Genomic DNA, 7,192 nt, shown 5'->3' on the forward strand with positions numbered 1-7,192 from the left:
ATTTAATTTTTTAAAGAACTTCCACCCTTGTTTTCAAAGCAGTGAAGCACAGATTCAGCAGTAAAGCAAGAATTGTGTATATGCTATGGCTTTTCAACAAGCTTTGATTTTTATCCAGACCTTCTCCTGAGAGCTGATGTCTGCAACCTGAAGCCTCCAGGGTAGCTGGCCTGCCTACGGTGTCACGGGCAGGTGTGTGGGAGGTCTGATGGAAGAAAGTGAGAGGACAAGCAGGACAAAGAGAAGAGAAAGAGCAGGAGGAAAAAGAAAGAAGGAAGGAAAGGAAGGAAGGAGGGGAGGGAAGGGGAGAAAGAGAGGAAGGAAGGAAGGAAGGAAGGAAGGAAGGAAGGAAGGAAGGGGACAATGGAGGCAGGAGTAACAGAGGGTTGGGTTGTCTATTTGAGGCTGCCCACTGCTAAGCCTCGAGTTGATTAATGTATCTGTGTTACAAGCTTTGTGAATAATTCTTCCAAGTGTTGGAGAGGAAGCGTGTGTGTCTCAGCTCTGTGAAGAAGGCTGCACATTGTGTCATCGGCTGTAGCCCATCCACAGGATTGCTCATGTCCTGTGGTGAAGGGCAGATAGGAAAGTGACTCACCTCACCTACGGCAGTGCTTCTGACTCACATGAGAATCACCTGGGAGCTTTTAAAAACTATGGATGCCGGGGCCTCATGCCAGACATTCTGATGGGATCTGTCTGGAGTGGGGGCCTGGGTGCAAGTATATTTTAAAAGGTCCCCAGGTACTTTGTATATGCAGCCAGGGCTGAGAACCACTGATGCAGCCCTACAGATTTTATATTTCAACAGACATTTGTAAGACAAACAACTACCGTGATGATCTTTAAATGATCTTTTCAGAAGCACATCAGAGCCCCATTATAGCTGCTTCTAAAGGATGCTAGTGAATAGGGGATTTTGACTGTGATATTAATTTGCCTCCTTAGTGCTCTCCTTTGATCAGAAGCTACTCTATTTTGGGACCACGGAGCACATCTGTTGGGACCCGTGAGAATCTCGAGGGGGAAGAAAAGAGTGTCTGGTGGAGCTAGACTAGGTAAGTCTAATCGCTATGGCCTCTCAGAGACCCGTGAGCCCAGAATGAGTTTCCTGATCTCCAATCTGGGGGTCATTCTAGGGAGTGATTCTCTTTATCCAGCCATATATTCATCCAATACGTATTTACAGGGCCCCTTCTGAGCACTTCGTAATAATTCAGGGCCCTATTGTAGAGTTAGCAGCCTGGTCCTCTGGGCTCTCTGATTCTGTTTCCATGAGTCTCAGTGCCCTTCGCACTGCCACTCTAGTCTGGGTCACCATCTTCCCCAGCCTACACCTTTGCAGACCTACCTGGTCTCCCTGCCTCTGTTCTTAGTCCCGTGTGACCTATCCTTCTCAAGGTTGGAGGGATCATTAAAAAAAAAAAAAAAGGTCAGACGTCATCATTCCTTTGCTCAAGGATTTCAAATGGCTTCTCATCAGACTTGGAATCACATTCAAGCCCCTCGATCTTACAAGACCTCACCTGTTCCCATCTCTCCACTCTCATGTCTCTCCTCCTCTTTCTAGCACTTTGGACTTCGTGCTCATTTTCTCCTCAGGGTCTTTGCACTTGTCCTTCCTTCTGCCTGGAATGTCCTCCCCTCAGCTCATCGGTAGCTTTTCTCTGCCATATCCCCTGTGAGATGACGAGCCTCTCTATAGCAAGGACCCTGTGCTTGTCATCTGTGTGTCCCTCACAGCATCTGGTAAGGTCAACTGCATTTAGGAGGTACTCATTAAGACACTTGAGGATGTGAGTGGACACGAATATAAAGAAAGCAACATGCTGGAAAAAACCCTTGTCCAAAGTTCTGTGGAACAGGTAACTCCAAAAAGCCAACTCAGCATATCAAAGTCTGATGTGGTTCTCTTGCTGCTCCGAGAGCTGCAAAGATTTTACGCTTGTGCAAGCAGATCCTCTAAAAGAAGTAATTTTCTCTTTAGGAGAGTAGCAGTACACAGGCTCAGCAGTAAATTCACAGCATTTTACAAGAAGATGAAAAGTGAAAATCATATGAAAAGTAGTCATCGTACACTAGCAGCAACCAACTCTGCAACTTAATGGTATGGTGCCATAATTCGCCCATAATTTCTCTCTCCCTCTCTGTTTCTGGCTCTCTCAACTACGGAAAATCCTTAGTGGTCTACACAGCCTGGAATAAACCAGTGGGAAGATAGACAGATACATTTTGACACAGCACAGTCCTTGTTACCTATGTTTCTGCTACCATTTCAGGAGCAGTAAGCTCTGCCTCTGTATACGTAATGCAGACAATAGTGTGGGACCTTAAAGACATGGCCCATGATGGCTGGAGTCCATGGGTTACCAACCTCAGATGAAGGTAGAGACTGGCAGCAGAGGTGGGCACCATTTCCATGTGGGTTTTTTTTTCTATCTTTGCTTTTTTTAAAAACAAAATATTTTATTATTTTTAAGTAATCTCTACACCCAATGTGGGACTTGGCCTCACAACCCTGAGATCAAGAGTCACGTGCTCTACCAACAGGTGCCCCCATCTTTGTTTTTAATGGGTTTTCCAAAAATGTTTTCACCCTATAAGATTCATTCTACTTACTATTTCGAAGTTGCTCTTCATCACTCAAAAATTGTCTATGACTGAGCTGAGTGTACAAGTCCAAGAGCAATCCATGTGAATTCTAATGGAATAAAGAAAAAACAATCACCCATAGTTCTACCACTCAGGGAAAAGTCTTAGTAATTCTATATTCCTATGTGGGAATACTTGAACATTTTGAACTTTTTCCCTATGATTTTGAAAGTAAAACATCTTCATCATAGAAATTCTGGAAAATGCAGAAAACTATAAAAGAGGCAGAGGGATAAACAGTCCATAATGCAGGAAGAAATTTTGATAATGAGTATTTTACCACGACACACACGGAAAACAAAAGCATCAGGCTTACTGGTTGAAAGACCCAAATAAAAAAAAAATACAAGAATATTCCCCTAGGCCTGAAGTGAACAACATTTGTCGCCTCTCAGCATAGGCAGTGCCTTCTAGTTTCTGGAAATGCTGGGGGTAATTCCTGGTCCGGAGGATGACTGTGGAGTGGCTTACAATCACCACAAGAGATGGGAAGCAGGGTGAAGTCTAAGAGTGTGTGTGTGTGTGTGTGTGTGTGTGTGTGTGTGTGTGTTTGCAGAGGGGACAGGAAAGCAAAGTGGGCTTGCTTACATGAGCATTCAGGGTGGGAGAGGCCACCAGAAGTGGCTCAGGGCAGGGTCCTGAGCTGGTGGGCCATTCTAGTTTGCAGGCTGTTCTCCGGGGGTGCCTTGCGGGCCCTGAGATCCTGGCCTGGGGTCCTTTGGATGCAAGGTGGCCTTCTCTGTGGCCTGGCAGGACTATTTGTCTGTAAATCAGCTGCTCTGCACCAACTAGGGTGCCATCTACCCAAGTAGACCAAGATGAAGGGAAAGCGGCCTCCAGAGGTGGAGGTGGACCCTCACCCTGCTGTGTTACGGGGGGAAGTAACGGGGAGAGCTCCAGCTCTCCTGGTGCTTCTGGATGTAGCCTTGAGGAAAGAACACTCTCCTGGAGCTCATCAGGCATCCTGCTTCTCACCCAGCTCTACTACTGGCCAGCCGAAAGCCCATTGTTCTCTTTAGCCCAGGTGTTTTGTTTTTGTTTTTGTTTTTGTTTTTGTTTAAGTGAAATCAACATCTGCCTTGCTCACCTCTCAGGAGTGTTATCATAAGAATAAAATGAGGTGATAAACACGAGAGAATATTTTTACTATTTGTAGTAATGTTCTGAGGCTGATTCCCACCCACCCTTCCGATCTGTTAGTTCAGCACTCCCTCCAGGAGGCCTCACTGGACCGCCAACCTGGGTGAGGTGCCCCCACTTCCATAGCAATTGATCCCTGGCAGACTGATTGGCAGTCTGTTTTCTTCTCTGCCTAAGCCAGTGGTTGGCGTCCTGGGTCTTACCCCAGCACCTCGCAGTGCTGGGGCCCGATACAATTTGTGGCCTGAATGGCCAAGTGCTGCTATTGAGTCACTACAGAATATAATGCAATAGTTACTGGTCTGCTTTTTATATAACACAACCAGAAATTGAGAGATAGAAGAAATAAAACTCAGGAAGACTCCAGCTGCTTGAGACACATTTGTATCCTGGACCGGCCAAGCTCCACTGTAAAACTGCCATGCTGGATATTCACTGGGTGGGCATTTTGTGCCCTGGGAAGGAAATCTGTTAAAACCTCATGACTGCTACTTTCCTCCCAGGCCAACTCCTTAGAGCCAGAGGTAACAAAAAGAAGATTGGACGAAGCAGGACACATACAAAGCCCTGGATTCCAATCCAGCCTCGCCACTGGCCCGCTCTGTGGTTCTGGGCACATGTCACAGCTCTGGAACTTTGCTTGCCTGTCTGCAACCTGAGTTGGTAGGGCTGTCTCTGACACCCTTTGATTTATGTTGTCCCAAAACACAAAAACGTGTGAACCCAGCAATACAGGCTTAGGCAGCCACCCAAAGAGATGGGTTTTGTTTGCTGGCTAAGATTAGGCAGCAAATAACCTTTTTGTCACAACGCCTGGCAAGGATGAAAACATTTAAGCGAAAGACGTGAAATGGAAGAATTTGTGCCGTGTGTGTGGCTAAGTTCGCACGTCAGTGTGTGTGCAGAAGGTTAGAGCAAGGGGAAGAGCCACACCACTAGTCCAAGCTGCTTAAGGATGTGTACCATCCTGATTGATAATAAAGAGAATCACAGAAAGTGTGTGTGTGTGTGTGTGTGTGTGTGTGTGTGTGTGTGGCAGGAGGAGCAGAGTGGAGGATTAGTAGGGGAAAAACCATTTATCTCATCATAGGTACACTTTCACTTGCTATTTTGGTAAATTTCCTAGGGTGTGATATATTTTTCACACATGTTTGTAATGTGACTGACTATTGTCACCATCTCCTGCTGTGTCACAATTGTTCCTAACTCAAGGACATTCTCTATTCAAATTGTAAAGTTATCCCTGAGCACGTTGTGTTATTATGTTGCTAAGCTCTTGGCCTTATTTTATTTTAAATGAATCTAATGCAGTAGCTGACATGTTTGTTATACAGATATTATATTTAATATGCACTTCATGTGTATTAAAAGTGTGTAATACAAAATATTTCTGACTTTACATTATAGCATTGATGACTCTGCATTCTAAAATTGGTAGCATGCTTCTTGAATCATATAAGGAATATTTTCTAGAAAGAAGTAAATTACTTAAGGTTTGGATGGGCGAAAAAAGTAGTTCGCACTTTCTTTAATACTTTTCATTAAAAGAAGTTTTTGTTCATATGTAGTTATTGCAAGATGAACGTGCTGGTTCCTGGTAATGTTCTCATTCCTGCACCCCGCAGCCCCGCCCATCTCATCAATGCGTATTTATTTAGTAGCTAAAAGCATCATCCTCAATTGAATGGAGGGTGTTTCAGATCAAGGCACTGGTTATCTAATAATCAAAAGGATGGTTGACTTTCCTACTGTGCCATCCTAAAAAAAAAAAAAATCAGTGCATATTTTGGAGATTAGAGTGATCCATCATGCATAGAAACTCTTCATTATTACTCTACAAACTTCTAAAAAATAGGTGTTGTGGATCCAGAAAGAAATGTGTTGTAGACTAAGAATTGCATCTGAGTGTAAAAGAAAAAAAAAATAAGTCTGTTCTCTTGTAACACTGTTTAAGATTTATATAGAATTAAGCTTTTTCCTTTGTTTGAAGAGAACAATAGCACAACTCTCTGTTGGGGATGATTTATCTCTTGCTAAACCGCCCTAACTGTTTATGACAGCAAAAAGACAGGTATCATTAACCTTAGGTGTTGACAATTTAGAATTCATGAGAATGAGTTGGAAACACGATAGACGGGTCCCACCCCTGAGTTTGTGGAAAGCAGATGAATCCTATGAACTATTGCCACTGAAGCCTTTCGTTACCACAAAAGAGTTCCCCTCAAATTTTCATAGAGGGTATTTGGTTTTTAAATGTCCCTTCTCTCTGAAGTGGAAGTGGAAACTGTTTTTAGGAAAAATGGATCTATATTGCAATCCAAGTATTTGCCAAGGTCCTAGAATCAAGTTTATTTGTAAATCCATAATTTACTGAACCATTTTACCTTTCTTGTAAGTGATTCATGTATAAATTAGTGATGAATTCCTGATTAATTTATTTTTGCTGCTGTTCTTGGATTTTAAAAGCTTGCATTCCTCAAGATCACCCTCTTCATAAATACCTTCAATAAATTTCAGCACAGAACGATGGCTCACGCTCTTTTCTCCTTTACAGGATGGTCTAATCGGGCATTCTAAGGCAAATCAGAATTCGGTGACCCCAAAAATGTACCAGATTAAAACCTACCAATAAAAAATAAGGTGTTGCTGGAGAAAATACTCTGCAGCTCTTTTTTGCTTTAGGCATACATAACAACAACATGAATTTAGGGTAGGATCTGGTCTTAGTGCAGCATGCATTAATTCACATTTTGAGGTCTTTTACATATATTCATTTTCCTATGGGCCTATTGCTGTACTACATTAGATCTACTTAAAATCTATTGAGAGTATTGATTTTTTTTTCTTCAGAAAAATCAACGCAGTGAGATGGTCTCTCTCCTCTTATAAAGCCCATTAGAGAAAGCCAGAATTGTGTTGACATAAAAGAAGAATGCTTCCTAATGTACATGACTTATTGCCGTGGTTCAGAGGACTCAGCTCTCATTCAAATCTAATTAACCGATTTTGTCCAGCTTGTGCTCCAGTCTCTGCAAGGTGATCACACCTCTACCAACATAAACTCCCCTGCTTAAGAAGTGGCTAAAAAGGACTGATAAAAATATAACTCTCTTAATGCTAGTGATAATAGTATATCCAATAATGGCATGAAATGTTTGAATTTCATTGGGGCAGCTTTTTTTTTTTTTTTTAAAGATAATTTCAATTACTATGAGCCTGGAATTGAAGAGTGTATGATTTAGCTGAAGTGTTTTAGTAAAACTTGGTAGATAAATCAAATACCCTGAATTCCTTTAATAGCTGTTACGATTCTGACATCTCCTTGGTTTAAAGAAATTGCTGAAAATTTGACAAAACTAATGTGGATGGCTAAAATTGAACTTGACAACATCTATATGGG

At 42.5% G+C, this 7,192-nt stretch overlaps 1 long non-coding RNA gene across 1 annotated transcript; it reads left to right on the forward strand.

Annotated features, from left to right (window-relative positions):
* Positions 1 to 322: 322 nt before the first annotated feature.
* On the forward strand, positions 323 to 6,837 carry LOC113603876 (uncharacterized). Its single transcript, XR_003425642.2, has 3 exons — positions 323 to 1,058; positions 1,988 to 2,107; positions 4,296 to 6,837. It is a non-coding gene; the product is annotated as an uncharacterized LOC113603876 (long non-coding RNA).
* The last annotated feature ends 355 nt before the right edge of the window (positions 6,838 to 7,192 follow it).

Source organism: Acinonyx jubatus, chromosome E4 (assembly GCF_027475565.1).
Source record: "Acinonyx jubatus isolate Ajub_Pintada_27869175 chromosome E4, VMU_Ajub_asm_v1.0, whole genome shotgun sequence".
NCBI lineage: Eukaryota > Metazoa > Chordata > Mammalia > Carnivora > Felidae > Acinonyx > Acinonyx jubatus.